Source organism: Gigantopelta aegis, unplaced genomic scaffold, assembly GCF_016097555.1.
Source record: "Gigantopelta aegis isolate Gae_Host unplaced genomic scaffold, Gae_host_genome ctg3098_pilon_pilon, whole genome shotgun sequence".
Lineage (NCBI taxonomy): Eukaryota > Metazoa > Mollusca > Gastropoda > Neomphalida > Peltospiridae > Gigantopelta > Gigantopelta aegis.
The window spans coordinates 19702-39095 of NW_024533176.1; the positions used below are offsets into that span (position 1 = coordinate 19702).

At 34.6% G+C, this 19394-nt stretch overlaps 2 pseudogenes; both read right to left on the reverse strand.

The window, feature by feature from the left end:
- Positions 1–3922: 3922 nt before the first annotated feature.
- On the reverse strand, positions 3923–10328 carry LOC121391916 (annotated as a pseudogene).
- A 2854-nt stretch (positions 10329–13182) lies between these two features.
- On the reverse strand, positions 13183–17774 carry LOC121391917 (annotated as a pseudogene).
- Between the last annotated feature and the right edge of the window lie 1620 nt (positions 17775–19394).

A 19394-nucleotide genomic window follows, 5' to 3' on the forward strand; every position in this document is an offset into this window, starting at 1 on the left:
AGGTACTCCAGTAGAGAGTGTAGTTGAGGAGGGAGTGGTCAAGACCCATGGGTTTATTATATCTACAAAAGCCATAGTGATGTGCTATGTAGAAGAGGATTACCCTATTTACTAAACCAGTAGCTAATACTATTCCAGGTTATTAGAAGTAATAGAGAACAATCAGGTCCACATATTACCTTTGAGCTACCACTTTTGCAGGTAATATGACTTTACAGGACTACATTGTGGTAGAAAAACAGTATCTCCTGTCCCTAATTGGACCTACTTACCCATATAACAAAACAATTTAATTACATTTAATAAACTCACCACTCCCCCTAATCCCCAAGCATGAACTGTATTATCAGCTAATATAATTAGTGTTTAATTAAGAAGGGTGTGCTTATATATAACTTACCTGTTATTGCAACTATGTGGTTAGCTCCACTGCCATATCTAATGTTTCATATGGAGCATAGTTCAACAAGTTTTGGCTAACAATACCATAACATGTGTTGGCTAGAGAAATGTCTGTACCATTGGCAAACATCGTCATAGTTTTCCGTGTCCTAGGCAACCATTCACTTCCACTACCAAATGTCATCAATATCCCTTTATCTAAGAAACAATAAATCTTAATTTGACTCCTAATTAATACCTGTTAAACAAGCAGTAAAGAGATCGCCAATGCCACTTTCTTAATACTACACTTGGAGAAACCTTCAACTATCGAGGTTGAAATATAATAGGTTCTTTTAGCACGGGCTCTTGAGTTAATGTAAGCCTTGTGGTAGCTAAAGACCCCGATGTGTAGCTATAAATTAATTAGTGGTGTGACTAAATATTAGGAGGCAGTAACCTCCCAAAATATTAAATTTTCCATCTTTCAGTAATCCGGTTCTGTGTGTTCTTCCAATAGCATACATCAGTAATTCATACTCTCTGGGGGTTGAGGAGTATGATAGGTAGAGAAGAGATCCTCCCAGAGATAGACCAAAGGCTTAGGATGACGATTGAGGAAGATGCTAATAAAAGATACAAATAATACGAAAAGAGCTATTCATATACTTTAGTGCGATAGTCATCTTCAAAAAATGATCGTTGACAAGTTTCCTAAATGGGCCACGTCTTATACCCAAAAGGACGATGTTTAGGACCCACAGATTTGAGCTGGCCTATAATATCACTTAATGACAGGTCACATGATAGTCAAAATGACTTACTGGACTAGATGGTTAAACGACCTACATCAGTCCCTAAATTAACTAAGGACATTAACCATCACTGGATTAGCCATAATATTACTCATATTTGGTCATATCATCTGGATTACGATGTAACATTGTGTGAAATTAAATCAGCGAAACCACGACTAAACGACTATCAAGTGGACTAATAGCACTGGCTCCGCCCATAATCTTCATGACTAAAGCTGGTAGATTCTATTAAAAGATATAATACTTTGACATGGAGATTGAAATACTTACTGGTCCTTCAAATGCTTTATGTAATGTAGCTAACTCATATAAAATACATCCAGAGCCCAGATATCTGATTTCTTACCATATACACGACTTCACATATCTCTGGGGAGTCCTGTAACTGGTGTACCTACAACCTAACAAGGGGTGGAGGTTATGAAATTAGTTTTTTTATAATTACAGTTTGAGCTAGATGTGATTTTACTTGAGAGGACTTAGAAATACCAAAGTCACCAATTTTAACGACCGTTTCTCTTTTATTCAAACATTATATTTTGTGGTTTGAGATCGCGATGAATATATTGAGTGAATGACGTGGTTCCAATAGCTACTAAAATTTGTACAAATAAACTGCAATATGTGCTATAAAAGAATAACTATGTATATTAATAAGGTAAATAATTACCTCTTCTTCAAATAATTTTCCATTTCTTTCTTGTATTAATTCACAGAGTGTACCACCAGGGGCATACTCCATTGCTATCATCAGTGACTTTCCTCAACAAAGCTGTGATAATAAGCGACAATATTTGGATGTTGTAGCATTGAGGTACATTAATTTCATTCATAGCAGATTTACGATCTTCAGATGGTAACTCATCAACTGGTATTTGTTTAATGACGACATGATTTTTGTCTGAAAGATTCTTACATAAAAAAGACTTTCCTATAAAAAATGGTTGACACAGAATAAAAAAATCGATACTGACCCAAAGGCTCCTTGACAATGACTCTAATCTTCTCATATCGCTCCATAATTGTTGGAGGTGTGGTTTGTTGCTATGGTAACTAATTACCCGTCTCTTCAAAATAACAAACATCATGAGGGGAACGTTGTATTCGTTGTTTAGTTCAACTACAAGTACATCGAGTAAGATATTACAGTATTATATTATAACATTATATTTTATTAGATAAGTTGGCCTAAAGAGTCGGGACAGATGTACTTGAAGGACCTCCTGTTTTCATACGAGCTTGTCTCCTTGGTCAACTACAACAAAGACAGATTTATATACTCCATTATTCCCATCAACTTTGAATATCAATCTTCTTTTGATAGAGTTAGTGTATATATATAAATATAATATAAATGTTTCTAATTATAGGTTTTTACAAATTGAAAGTACCTTTCATTATTACCGGAAGTTAAAAGAGTATATGTTTATGATACATATATGGTCAATGATTACATCCTTTAATTACAGGTGAACACGTCAAGATAGAAGTCATACAAATTAATGAAGATTACACAGGTTGTCTAAGGTTAATTATTGTTGTATTAGTCAGGATTATCCTGTTTAGGAGGTAAATTAATAGCTCGATATGACAGCCAGCAGTTAGTTTTCTCTTCTCTGAAAATTCTGGACGTAGTCAGTATCAGTTAGTTATGGATAAATCTCGACATTATCAGGTTATTCTGGAATATTAATTAGTAATGTATGAAAGGGTTTACTCCTACAGAGTCCTCATTATTAAGTAGTATTACCAAGTTACAATAGTGAAGCTATTGTACAATCTCCAGTTAAAATTTTAACCCTACTTCTTCATCATCTGATCCAGCTGTACTACTTGAAAAAAGTCTTGACCTCCACCCATCAACGATTGCACAATATACTACATAAGAATGACAAGTCATATAGTAGGTTACATGACAGGTCACATGACAAGTCACATGATAGATCAGAATGTGACAAGTCTGTGGCATTTTCTACTGCATCAATACTGACCCCATGTGGCCTCACCACAGAGAAACAATTACCTAATTATTTCTCTTATGAAGCCATTTGTTGTCGAAGAAGACCTGATCCTGGATTTTAGCAAAAAGAGAATTTTGTAGCTGTTCTCCTAAAAAAAGAATTGGAGTCAAAGACCACACCCACCTTAAAACCAACAAGTGTACCCAAAAATTCCACCCCTTATTAAACCGCCATTTAGTTCTACACCATTACAAAGTAATGATGAAATATATGCCAAGTATCTTGTCACCATGGCAACAGACGACACCCTTTATCAAAAGTTGTTCAAAAACAAATTAGATCAATTGTTACGAGATTGTTCTGATGGTAGGTATTGATGTCATTATGATGTTCTGTTATTAATTTATAATAATTATATAGGAAGACTCCCATTTGTTAAAAGAATGTCATGAGATCAATTGGCAAATATTAGGTATATAATTAATGAGGAAACCCTATATAATTAATAATAATTTAGACGACTTTAGAAGCAGAAAGACAAGAGAGTTTTAACAAAACAGCTCAATTTGTTCCAGATGATAGGTAAGGACATCATTAATAAATAAAAAAACTATTTATTTATTTATTTTTAGTTTATTAACTAAATTAGGTCCTCAAGACTATGGTCTAAAAGAGTATCAGAATATTCGGGTAAACCCCATCGTTAGTATTGGATGAGACATTAGAAAAGATTATATAGTCGTTTATATAGCACATTTAATGTTAACCAGTAAAAGCTTGTATTCCAGTAATAGCTCTTCCTAATATGAGGGCATGGGATATCATGAGTACCTATAGAGATATTTTAAGTTAGCTTAACAAAGAATTGGTCCTTCATAAGTGTTGACTGCCTCAAGATCATCACATGACGGATCACATGATACTCGTCACTGATACCATTACCTGGTCACATGATGTCCTATGACAAATAAAACAATACTTACCTCCTAGCATATCACGTGCTTGACGAGCAAGTCCAGAGCTTTTCCACAAGAATTTCTCTTTATTAATGAGATCATTTCAGGTGGTGCTCTAAATGAGGTTGTGTTATTGTTTATTATTAGGGGAAAACTTACTTTCCCTCATCCTTTAATCTTCCAAACTTGTAAACATGCTTGCAGTCCCAGTGATATCTATACAAGTAGGGAGTATATTAATAAGAGGTGTGGTTTAGTTACTCAGTGACCATATCAGCCAATTTCTTTTGTATAAGTTGATTTGCTGATAATGGTCGTCCAAACTGGTTTCCTACAGTACATGATATAATATACAGTGAATGATTACATAATGTTGTGTAATGATTATGTAATTGTAGTGTAATGGTATGTTATGTAATATATTATAATAATTATGTAACGTATTAGAATATTACCTGTCTAGTGTATATTGTTTGAGCTGTTTCTAAACAAAATTATGCTGCACTAATGTTCCCCACCAATGGCCATAACGAGAAATTATTAAGACATCCAAAGGCACCCCTATAATCAAAATTAATAATAAAAAATTAATGCTTTTGTATTTACTTTTAGTCCAGAAATATTTTGGTAATAAATTATCCTCTGGTACTTCTACCCCATCCATTACAATTTGTCCAGTAAGTAGATGCTCTTAAAAGAAAATTTGCCTTCAATTTTTGGAGCAGAGAGACCAGGCATGTCCTAACAAACAGAGTTTTTAGAAAGGGGTGTGGTTTAAGATACCTACCCTTTTCTAAAATAAACCCACGTATTTCCCCTCCTCCCATAGTCCTGGCCCATACAATGAAAACGTCAGCAATGGGTGAATTGTAATCCTGTTTCCATGGTAATCATGACATCATAATGACATATATTTACCAGACTTAGTACCATTAAGTGTATAATGTTCTATTAGACTCATTATATTAGCACGTGTTCCATACCACACTGGATCACTGCCATGATTTGGTTCAGTTAAACCAAAACATCCAATAAGTTCGCCGGTAGCTAGATGAGATAATTAAGAGGTGTGGCTTACATTATGCCAATCTAACATACCTAGTTTGGGGTAAAAAATCGTTCTTTTTTTTCCTCATACCATATTCATTAATAGGATGCATTACAATGTGATGATGAACCTCATAGCTGAGCGATATCCACTATCAATTCGTTCAATTTCTCGTACTATTAATCCATATGCTACTGATGATCCTCCTGGACATCCATAACCGGTTACTTTAAAATATACAGTATTTCAACATTGATAGTCAATACCTTGTATTGTGGGTCCTAATATACCTAATTGTCCATTTCAGGAACAATGTCTTTGTCAAATCCTATAGAGTGTAATTAATTGTTTTAAAGTAGGGCATATATTCATATCTGTTAGCCTCTAATATTATTGTCATTAAATTATCTTGACAGTATTGTCGTACTTGTCTCTGTTGGGAAGGTCAGATGACAGTGCAATGATGTGCATGCATTCATTACCTCATAATGACCTCATCTTCAGTAAGACGGCTCTCCAATCAAGTCCCTCCCTCCAATTAAATTGTAGTTGACATACACCAGACAACATACAATATTATATGTCGTACAATACATACTGATAGAGGAATAGTTGTGTTGAGTCTCATGGATAAAAATAGACACTATTACACTAACTATCGGTTGCTATAGCCAACTTACTGGTTCCACAGAGAAGTTAAGTTCTTCTCAAAGAGAGAAGGGCCATATTAACCAGTCACACCTGCAAAAAATGATGAAACTCAAATTTTTAAAGCTGCCACACCATACCACTATAATGGACACACCCACTCCACATGTAAAAAGATGGCAGCTGTTACTAAAGTCAGACCCCCTCCACCTCTTGATGGTAAGACATCAAACTGCTGTGTATGTCACGTGACCTCTTCACTATAGATCCTGAAATGAGGGACCATAATTGATAAATTAGCTAATTTTGTGGCTAGAAATGGACCAGAATTTGAACAATGAACAAAAGTAAACAACAACAAAATGCAAAATTTAGTTTTTTTTGGAGGAACAATAATCATCAATATTACCCTCTGGAAGTAGGCATTGAACGAGGTTAGTATACTTGTTAAAATGGGACTACCCACATTATAATAGAAATGATGTGTCATCAATATTGTATTCTATTTATGCTATGGCCAATACTCAGGCCATGCCTCCTACTCAACCACACACATCTGATATATAAAGTCATTACTTACTACATTGCAATCGACTAAATTGAAAGAAACAGATGATCTCGGATCCCCTTATGACCCATTAGAAGCAGAATTTATAAATGTTGTCAAAACCAGTCCATGATTCTTGCACTAAAGAGTCTATTGCTGTAAAGTAATTAATTAAAATTAATAAAGGAGTTTAACAATTTTTATTTATAGAGTTGGAAAAGGATGGATATTTAGTAATTTCAAAAAACGAAGAAGATTATGGAAAAATGGCTCATTTTATATGAGAAGGTAAGGACAACCTAACCACACCCTCCTCACTGACCCACTCCCACAAATAATAGAACACTCTGATGCTCCTGATGTGACTTTAATAACACAATTACATATTATATATTTAATCCAGGACTTAGGCATCACTGGTATGTTATAATGTTACCTTGATGTTCATCCTTCTGAGTTCATTAGTTTGATACTCTTAGTATACGAAAAGGTACTCACGATACTCTACATCTAAGCAGTAATAGTCATGGGACAGTCATTGTGAGGATGGTGGTTATCATATGATGATATCATTTGTTAGGCATTAGAAACTGTTATTCTTGCAAATATTTTATAATGTACTTACAACTGATCCAAGTAAAGGCGATCATCTTGTAAAGGTAGTAATAACGGAAGGGGTGTGGCTTAATTTAATGCCATAATTACAGGTACTGTAATATATGGAAGAGTCAAAACAATTTTAGTGATAGTAAAATGAAACAAATAAAACGTCTAGTAGAAATATCACCACAAGAACTGGTAAGCTGTGTTAATGTAATGATAATGTAATGAGGTTACATTGTAGCCGAGGACCGTCACCACCAGCCCCCCTCAGGAGAACAGGGGATAAATAAAGACTTTACAATTCGCCTCTCCATGGTCTACAACTTCATTTAAACTATTTTTGTGTCCTGTCATATTAATTTAATTATTAATTACATATAAAACAAAACCCACTGGTAGTACAAGTCTATGCCTTTACATGTCTTTCACGACTCCTGATCATACTTTATCGAGAGTCCTGCATGTATATTGGTGGCAACAGGTCAACACTCCTCTGACACAACCAACTTCTGGTCACCACCATGGGAGATATGTCACCCCACGTCCTGGTAATAGTAATGCTAATAATATATACTTCAGGCCATTTTTTGTTGATATATAGGGTTTCCTCCTTCTGGACCTCCACCCCAAGCCGGATTGGACTTCCAATCCCCCCACCTCCTTGGGACCACAACCCCTTAATCCCGCCCCCCAGTGATCCCAGTACCAACTAGCCAACCAACTCCTCCTATTTCCACAAAGGAGCCTCAACTGACCACACCCCTCCTCTGACCCACCCTCCACCTACTCAAAATAATGAAATGTTCAAAGAGTCAATTGATTATAATCATCAAAAATTAGAACATCGTGTTCCTCCTTCTGGAGCTCCACCTCCTCCGGGGCCCACATCCACCATTTCATGAAGGTTTACAGGTCACCATGAATTTATAATCATCAGCCCGCAAACCCCAGCTATGTCGACAGGATATGCCACGAGCCCACCCCCTTTTCCTCCACTCATCCTCATTTAAGAGGACCTCCTCCCTTTCCTTTCCTCCTGATCCACGTTCTGAGGTTTCTTCCTGGACTTTCCTCGTGATTTACCTCCTTTCCTATGCCATTATGATATCACCCGCTGGTCTAATGGTACCCTTGTACCTGTGAGTTAATTGCTTAATTTAATATTAATTATAAGAATTATTCTTAGCTTCATGAGAACAACTTATCGTCCTATTAATCCCTTTAATTTGTCTTCCTCCTCCACCACCAACCTCATCAGAAGATTGTTACAAAGTGTTGAAGAGTTTTATTCAACCATCATCTGATGAAAACCTAGAAAGAGTTAAGATCCATACCCATCATTGTTTATCAGCTATTCTATAGAGAAGGTTGGGAAGCAAAGCTTTACTTGAATTCATTCCCATAAAATAAACACGGCAACATTCCTTGCAAATATTCCAATATTTTGTGGCTCAATATTGACTATCTCATAATCAGGTGATGAATACGTCAATGGTTGGATAACAATAGTAATTCCTTCTCATACGTCTGGGATGTGAGAGCTTTTGTGACTCAATATAATGCTTCCATTGTTGATAACTTTGTTTATCTAGAGGTGGTTAGATCTGGATTACAAGGTAGAGGAAATATAATGAAGAATCTGAAGTAAGAGCTTCAGAAGAGCATTGTTTGTAACATCCACTGAACATACTGGAGAGAGAGGTTTCGTTCTTGATATCTCTTTTCTATGTAGAGGGTGTCTTTCATAGAATCAACTGAAGACCATCGCTTCCTGTGACTAACACGAGCCACTCCCTCTATTCTGTCCACAAACATTGATGTTTAAGAAGGGAATTGTTGATATTGTGAAACGACTCTATCTCTTGATCTTCACGTACTGTTATGGAGGAATCAAAGCAGATATTTCATTCTTAGCTGATAATTTAATAATTGTATTACCAAATTGGCCATTTCTTTCCACTTGTACATTTTTTTGTTACTTCAGCTTTATTACGATGTGAACCAGGTCAAGTTTTATATAGTTAGTAATACTATTGATATTTTTATTCTATATAGGTAGTCGAGAATATGCTATAAAACATATCCGATAGCATCATGTTCTATTACTATAGTAGTTGCTATATCGGTGGAACTAATTGCTAATCTTATTTTGGGTAAACCCCTTCTTGATAGTCTTCTAAATGAGACTGCTATTGGTGTGGGTTTTAATATGGTAAGGTACAATGTTTCTATGTTAAGTAACTACTTGATATATAAAATTTCTACAGGATTTGGTTTATTTCAGTCCTAATGATGTAGTCTTTAAAATATATAAACTAAGAATATTAAAGTAAATTATAATTTTATAATTAAGACAATGGAGATTCTTTTGTAGAATGTACCTCTTTATTAGAAGAAGTAGACGTTCAAGAAAAGTGATGGAAGGAGTGATTTATGCTGCAGTATTATATCCTAATTCATTGTTACTATTGGCATTAACTGGCATGTTTAATGTATGATCTTATCTCTTAATTTTTTGATGTTTTTAAAATAGGTACTGGTAATAATGGAGTATTACATTATATCGTTTAATAACAGGGTCTATTTAGTTGGTCGACATGAGCTTCTCTCATTATCTTAGTAAGTACTGTCATGTGATGTTTTTATTGACCACATATCTCTATATAGTACTACTAAATGCTGGATTCTTATTTAGGAGTGTTTTTTGCCACATGCACAACCCACCAAATATCATACTTGACAAATAAACGACGTGTATATTACTAGGGGGGTGTATTCCTATTACCTTGTCAATTATATAACATTTGGTATCAAAAGACATCAGATCCTTACAGAGTCCTCAACTGTCGTGTGGTCAATATTTAAAAAATGGAGTACAATCAATGATGTTAGTTCTGAGAATATTAAAATGATCAAAAGAGAATCATCAATAATAATCATTTAAATTGAAAATTGTAAAAGTGCCCTATTCAAACTTTATGTTATTTTGTTGAAAGTCTTTGACCAAGGATAAGTCCAAGTAGTTTGTGGGTGAGACCTGTATAATAAAGGTGAGACTGAATCCAAGGTGTGGATTGGGATGGTGTGCCCAAGTGATATGAGTCTGAGTCCAGGGATATGTAGTTTTGAGGTTGAGGCTGTGACCGTGTTGCTTGAGTCTGAGTCCCGGGATCAATTAGCTATTGGTTTGAGATTGTGGCTGAGTTGAGTCCAGGGATAAGTACTTGGAATTTCGACGCGGGTTGCCAAGGATAAGTAGTTTGAGTATGAGGCTGTGACCACACTGCTGGGAACTGGAGTCTGAGGACAAATGGACTGTTGCTTGAGTCTGAGTCCAGGAATAGGACTGAGATATACAACAGACATTGGGTTGAACAGTAGTAGCGGAGTTAACATATTGTTTAAGAGGAGCAGTATTGGGGTATAGGATTAGCCAGCTGTGAATGCTCCTGCTCTTTTTGTGACATTATTTATATGTTCCTGTAAAGACAAGTGAAGAGTTAATTCTTTGTTGTCACAAAAATTAATGTTGCATACATCACAACAAAATCGAGGATCACTAATATTTCCATTTTTTTGTTTTCAGAAGTACAATTCCAAGCTGTTCACTCCTTTATAGTGTAAATCGAGCAAGTCTTGATTACTGGTATTAAATCAACATATATCACATTGATACACTGGTTGAGAAGTCTCTTTTAAAGCTTTGCATGTCGACGACCTTGAAGATCGTTTTGAAAACTGATCATAACTTACTGTGTATACATTACAAATTTTACAGTACAAAAAAGACAAGTCTTGCCCCTCTGGTTGACTTTCAGTTTTCTACCTCCTCTTCTTGTATCCATTGTCTCTGATATATAAAACATATCTTTAAATTTTGGAATGGCTTTCCCTCTATATTTCCCATTCTGTTTCTTCTGCTAATAAGTGACTATAAACTTGCTATAGTATGAGTCCTAAGCTGTCTGCAGGACAAGATTTATAGCACACTCTACAGATAAGTTGTTTAGACCAGATTCCTGACTTAGTTGATGCAGTTATAGATTCAGCAATCTCAGTAATTTCTCCTGCATCATTGTTTTAGTCCTCTTCTGTTCACAAGCTTTTTGATGTTTAGCCCCTACTAAATGAATCTGTAATTGATTAATATCTCCAAAAGACAGCTTGCATATCTCGCAATATAATTACTTCCTGTGGCTTCCCCAGTTTGGAACCTCTGGGTATGTCCCTCTGCTTCTTCTTCTACATGGGGGGGGGGGGGGGGGGGGGGTTGTTATCTTCAAATGGTAATTGGCTATCTAGTAGGCTCTATAATAACAGGGTCCTTCTCAAAAGTGTCTTCATCAAAATTTCTTACCAAAGAAATATCAATCATATTGTGAATGTTGAATATAAATTAGATGAAGGGTCTAAAAGTCAGATGTTCTTTGAGTGGAATATCAAACTTTTCCTTGATTGGATGATTAGACAATTTTTCTAAGTGGCGATCTAGGGGTCCTCTAAACTCCATCTGGAGGTCTTCCAAGGGCTGAATCAAATTCTATGGGTTTCATAAGTGGTTGATCAAAGTCTTGAGGTCTGCCTGAGTGGCCGATCAAATTCTTGGGGTTTCTAAGTGGCCAATCAAAATTCTCTAAAGTGGTCGATCTAATCCTCTAGGTGGCGATCACATTTGGAAATCCTTTAGGTGATCTATCAAAATTTGGAGAACGCTGGCTGATCAAACTCTAGAGGTCCCCATAGGTTGCCAATCAACTTCTGGAGGTCCCCTTGGTGGCTAGACCAAATGTGGATGTCTCCTAGGTGGATGGTCAAATTCCAAAGTGTCTCTTAGATAGACTATCAAATTCACAGAGTCCCTCTTTGGTGTCCGTTAAATTCTTGATGTCCTCTAGTTCGGTGGTAGAACTTAGAATGATATAATGTCCCTGTCGGGTGGGATATTTCCTACATGGTGGTTTCTCTTAAATATCCTTCTGTCCATCCCTGTTTATTCCATTCTGACAGGTCTCTATGTGGGCGTTCCCATGTCTTTCTGGTGCCCTGAGGAGGTGGGCCTTCTTATAAGGATTCCTACCTATTGCTGGTAACATTTCTCTCACCAAACCCTGGTGGGTTAATCTACTAAACTGTTCCATATTTTTAATATCAAGATGACCACGCCTTCTACTATACTTTTATGACAAGAAAATCTATCAGTGTCAGGTGGATAGCCTCTTCCCCCTCCACCAGCCAATTTGTTAACACGGTTTTACAGTTTACGGAAATATACGGAAACATTCTGAACTTAAGATGGAAATATAAATGGGCGTTTGAAATAAATGCTATTCCGTATACATGGGCTTGATTATTGCACATTCTAATAAACGCCAGTTTTGTTTATTAATTTTGTCTCAATGGCTACAGCAGTCTTTAAAAAATTATCTTACATCGCCTCAGTATAGTTATAAATTAATTATATTTTTAATATAATGTCATTAAAACAAGAAAACTATAAGAGGCTTAACCCAAGTACCAGCATACCAAACCGCCTATATATTGGTACAACATCAGACCCTATTCCTGTACTACTAGTACCATTGAAAGACCAAGTAATTGCAGCCTATACATGGTCCTAATAGTGGTTTAACGCGACTAGAACTTGCTGCTGAAAACAATTGAACTGAAGATAACGAAGTAACTGGTCTTAAAAATTGGAAAATCCATAGACTTTTGTATGGTAATATCTTTGTCACGGATGAAGAAGAAGGAGGAAAGAAGTTGTACATATAAAGAAAGGGAATACGTCAGGAGACAACCATTTTTATTAGGTTGAGCCCAATAGCTGATTTTTTTTGCAATTGTTGTACGAGAGAACAGTGCTATACTGGGCCCGAGCAGATGTGTTGTAGTTGGGGGAAAGAAGGAACGTCTGGCAGCTCTGATGTGCCTGTTTCCCAACTCGCCAGTGACATATGTTACAGAAAAATATGGACGATTAAAAGCTTACTCCAGTATTCCCTGTACCTTGGCTAATATCCTTAGAGGTCCAATGGATATTGCTCAAGACTGCATCTTAAAAAAGCATGCCTACATTTGAACAACATGAAGTGGTTTGGCTGTAGTATGTGAAATGACCTCTGTTGAATTGGGGTTTATTGTAGCCAGTGTTGGAGATAGTACAGTATACGTAATATTGGTCCTTGTACTAAAGAAATCTGGGAAGCCCAACCATAGGGTGTCACCTGAAAGTGGAATTCGTATGTTCCAATTATCAGGAGCGTGCTTTAGGTCCAGCTATTGGTACATTAGCTGACATGGAGAACTTATACTTTAGCATAATGCCTGATATATCCTGGAGATATTGTCTTTCTGACTTAAGCTGGAATATCGGATAATTTTCTGCATTCAATTCTCTGGCCTCATCTGAAGGGGGGGGGGGGGGGGGGGGGGGGTGGTAGTAAGAGAACAGACACAATGGAGTCACGTTATGTTTTTTTAACCCAAGGACATGTGTTCCTCCTAATAAAACCTTGCTGTGAAAATGTCCCTCAAATGAGAGCATTGTTACAAGACATCAAGAATTATTAAACACAACATGTCAGCACACAACTGTGACTGCTTGTCTTGTTTAACTTTTACTGTTGAAACCATAATGATAAAAGATGTTTTCGAAGGTGACTGTTTAGATCAAAATATCCATATTAAAAGAAAAATGAATGAAGATGAAGACTTTGCCAAATATGCTAAACAATTGTCCCTGGTAAATTAGATCATGCTACAATTGTAGCTTATACTGTGGATATCATTAATTTTATCACTTGAAAGTAAAGATTTTTGTATACTCTTTCCCTTTAATAATATTATACTGTTAGACGCTGTTTGTGTGTGAATGATGATGAATACAAAGCTGATTATAGATGGGTCCCATTCCCCTTTTTAACTGTATGATCTTTTAACCCTTTCTTATCTGTGGAATGATTCCATAGTGCTGGAAATCACTATTGCAGTCACTATCTTCAGGTGGGAGGACGGGATTGTTTTTCCTAACACACCTCTACGACAATTTACCTGAAATAAAAGTAGTTACAGGCTATGACTTAGTGACATTCATAACTAAAATAACACATCTATAACAATAATTAACAACATTCCTAACTATAATAACATGATTCATAGCTATGACAAGTTCCTAACTATAATAAACACATTCCTAACTCATACTATAATAAACAATAATCTTAACTATAATAAGGTAATTCATAACAAATATAAACACATTCCTATCTATGATAATTCATAACCATGAATAAACAATAACCCTAACTATGATAAGGTATTCAATAATAACAATAATCCTTACTATGATAAGGTAATTCCATAATATAACAATAATCCTAAACTACTATACTAAGTAATCATAACCATAATAAACATACCCTAACTATAATAAGGTAATTCATAACACATAATAAACAATAATCCTAATATAATAAGATAATTCATAACAATAATAAACAATAATCCTAACTATGATAAGGTAATTCATAACCAATAATAGCAATAATCCTAACTATAATAAGATAATTCATGACAACATAACAATAATCCTAACTATATGATATTCATGACAACAATAAAACAATAATCCTAACTATGATAGGTATTCATAACCAATATCCTAACTATAATAAGGTAATTCATAACAATAATAAACAATAATCCCTAACTATGACAAGATAATTCATAACAATAATCCTAACTATAATAAGGTAATTCATAACAATAATAAACATAATCCTAACTATGATAAGGTACTTCATAACAATAATAAACAATAATCCAACTATGATAAGGTAATTCAAACAATAATAAACAATAATCCTAACTATGATAAGGTAATTCATAACAATAATAAACCATTCCTACTATGATAATTCATATATAATAATTTCATAAATATAATAAACATGATTCAGATATGTCATTTTTTTATTGTTCTGAGATGTGGTATCATTATAATAGTACATACCTGTCATGTGTATCAGAGGTTTGTATTTTCATTAAGGTTGAAACAATTGACGTAATTCCTGTAATGAAAAATGCCGTTCCATGTCTTCTTCTTTATCAACAACACAACTACTTACAAGCTTTCTTATGTGTTTGACGTTGAAATATTTTCTCTTCAATAGTTCCAGTCTGACAAATGTATTAATAACATACTTTGATATTAGTAAATATCTTACTGATAACAGCCTATATATAAATACCTAAATAAAAAATGTATATTTTTAAATGTAGTTAGAACTATTACCTCTTTCTTTTTGTCCATCTCTCCAAACACGCCATTGCTTGGTCATCATTAGCTGGGTTTCCAGTCTGGATCAAACATACTAATCTGTTTGCACCAATTAAATTGAGGCCACAACCCACCAGCTTTACTACTCAAACATGATTCCCCACAAAGTCATTGCTCTATATATAATTAAGATAATATAATAAGGGTGTGGTTATACTAACAGTAGATTGTTTAATTGATCAACATTTTTTTGTCCTTTTTTAATACTCATTGATCCATCCAGTCGAACAAATGGATATCTATTTAATGGGTGGAGACTGGTAAAATATTATAATAATTTACTAACCTTCGTAAACAACATAGATTTTCAAATAAATCTAATGTTTGCTATAATTAGAAACCATACAATTGAAGGGTTTGACATACATACTTGCAGATGACATCATTATGAAAACTTATCATTAGTTTTGTTCTAGTAACAGCAAGTAAGCAATCCAATATTAACATTTTACCAGAGAATTCAGTTGAATATCTTAGAATTAAATGATGATGGAAAGTGATCCATTGCTCCTTCAAAACCAATTTCATTATCAACCACTTTATCATATATCATAATGGATCTATATCATTTAATTAAAGGGGTGTGTCAGAACACATTATAACTTACGATTACACAATTTCTTGAGGTGAGTTATTGCTGAGAGTGATGTCATTTTTTTAGATTTATCAGTTAATAATGACTTAGAAATAGAGCTAACAAATAGTTTATAAAGATTGTTTCTGTAGTGCTGTAAATCGACAACAGATAACCTACAAGTTGACCACACCTCCTACATAACATACAACTAGTTATTGTACTTACCAGTTCTATTTTAACTGGTAGATAATGGGTTAAAATATTTGATGTACGACTATATACATTGATTGACAATGGAAGATAGCTCCTGTAATCTCTCTTGCGCTAACTGTGTCTCCTTATCAGTAGCTGTAGCATCACGTCCTCGTATCTTATAGGACCCTCAAAATGACGTTTAAACTGCTTTGTTGTACCTAATTATTACTAGTAATTACTATAAATTACAGGGTTATACTTACCTAATATACCAGTATTAACAAAATGTAGTAAACTAAAATATTCTAACAAGTCATTTGCACTGGTGTTCAGACAATGTATACGACGTTGTGTTTTTAATTGTGTTAATGCAGTATATGTCTGATTTTCGCAGTTCTTTAAACGATGACCCTATACATGTGAGGAAACATGATGAACGAGAAATATAATGTTTACTTCATCACATATTACAAGTCCAATTGGTTCACCGTGTAGTATTGTAGCATGTAATCTAAATGTTTCATATGATATTATTAATTACTGAAGTAGTAATACGTCTGAAACGTTGACTCATAAAATTGACCTACAAAAGGATATACCCATGATAAAAATTAACCACTCAAAAATAAACTCACTAAGATTTCTATCAATATCTTCTTTGAACCTGAGTCAATTGCTAGGACAGAGACACTCCCATTTAACCATTTATTAATCTCTTTATGCCGTTCTGTAAGTGAAAAATAATATACATTATTTTATTTAATATGTACTACCTTTACTAAACTAATGTTGTAACTATTATGACTTTATCAATTAAAGAACCTCCTGTAATTAGCTATAATAAGTGGGTGGGGTCGATGATAATTACCTTGTGGGCTTTGTTTCTAAGAGAATATTTATGACATCATATGACATCAATATTCTTACCAGTAGTGTCCATACAAGAGTAATACATTGTAGAGTTTTACCAAGTCCCATTTCATCTGCCATGATACAGCCATAATTATCAGTAATACTTGACCAGTAACACAATCCCACAAATTTGACACCCTAATATGTCATTGTACCCATAGCAACAATAATATCTTATAACCCTCTCTTTGATGAGGTCGAAGTACTTTTTGTTAAAATAGATCCACAACCACTAGAAAATACAATCAATTAATAATCATGTGACAATCATATGACCTACCATGGACTTCTTGTTTATCACTATAAGAATATAACCACATAACATGATAGTCACATGACCAAACAACCATACCTTGGATAAAGTTAATTGTTCATGAGCTGACAACTCTTGTGGAGTATATAATATTAGTGCCCCTTCTTCATATGGATCATGTAGTGCACTTTTTAATGCCTGAACTACGCATACCTAACCCACGCCCACTACCTAGTGTTATGATTGCATGACAGTCACATGACTACACGTATTGTACCTCCACAATAATTGGAATAGGAACTTTAAATGGCCTTGCTAAGATCTTCATAATTCTTTCCTCCTACGAATAATGAATTATATAGCATTACAATATCATATAAAGATACATGAGTTAGTGATTGATCCATAGCCTCCTGGCCCTGTCTCTATTATTGTATTATGAGGAGATAAAAAGGCTGCCTGTTTAGGCGGTCTCTTCTACTTAAAAAGTAAAGTCATTAAATACATATATAAGATGACTTACAGTAGCTGGTTCATCTTCCGCTTTGAGTGAATGACGTCTCTTTAACTGACTAGGAGCACATGAACGACGCTAATATGTTAATAAATGTACCACACAATTTCACCACTCACTTACCATTCTCCCTCCAAGATTCAAACATTTCGTTTATCTCCGTATACTTTTGAACACATGGACCACGTGGTAACAATGGCTGCTGGAAGTCGTATTTTCACTCCATTTCGAGCCCTAGGTTACTGTAGTAATCACGTCCCTCTGTCATTAAGTGTTAAAAAAAGATCATCACATGTAGCTACAGCTATTGGAAAAGCTTTTCACGTCTATGAGGTATTTTTAATTATCATAATAATTAATTATGTTTTATTATCTATTGTTAGTGTGAGCAAACTTCATCTGGTGACCATTAGTAAGTGCATCACGTTGATACTATGTTAATGTCATTATTTTAGGTCCATTACAGTCAGATGATATAACATGTCTTGTCATGATGGAACATATACATTTATAGCTGTAGGAAATTTGATTAAAGAATTTAATCTTGGGAAGGAGTGGCAGTGGTATGAGGGTCACAGTGGTTGTGTGCATACCCTCTTGTTGCTAGGGCAACAGCTGGTTGCTATTGACGACCAAAATTGTCTTAAAGTCTGGAATAGAAAACCTAGAGGTAATTAAAAGTTTAATGATAATAATAATTATATATTTTTATATATTAGAGTTATATACTGAGATACAATTTGACGATACCTTTACTGTGTTATCACATAGTCCTCCTAGTACTTACCTTAATAAAATTGTCTGTGGTAGTCAACAAGGGTCTTTACAATTATGGAATATTCGTACAAAGTATGTATAATATAGTATTATCTTTATTTATTGTATTGTTAATAGTCAATTAATCTATATATACTCTGGTTGGAATTCACCAGTGTTAACTCTTGTACAATCAACTGCACTTGATATTGTGGGTGTCGGTTTACAAGATGGCGTGTCATATTGCATAGTGTTCATCTTGATGAGTCAGTTTATGACATTTAGCCAGAATGGGGACCAGTGACATCTCTGTCATTTAGAACAGGTATCACATGATACATCACATGATAATCATATGACCAGCTGTTTTTATTTAGATGGTATTAATACATTAATATCTGCTAGTCCTAGTGGTCATATAGCTATATGGGATTTTAGATGATAAAAGGCTATGCTCAATATTATATGATGCTCATTTAAGTGGAATATCAGGCACAGAATTCTTTCCTCAACAACCTTTATTAATTACTATGGCAGCGACAATGCTATTAAGGTCAGGGACATACCCTATGTATCCACTAACCACACCTTTTTTAATTAGATATGGATATTTGATCAATCTGACGGTAGTGCTAGGTTATTAAAGGAGAGGTGTGGTCACAGTGCTCTCCACCCACGTTTAATTGATTTCATCCAACATCAGGCCGTATTATTTTTAGTACTGGTAAATAATATTATTATATGTAATAGGTTTAGAACAGTTATTGTTATAGGTCTATAACAATAGTTATTATATTGTAATAGGTCTATAACAATAGTTATTATATTGTAATAGTCTATAACAATAGTTATTATATTGTAATAGGTCTCTATAACAATAGTTATTA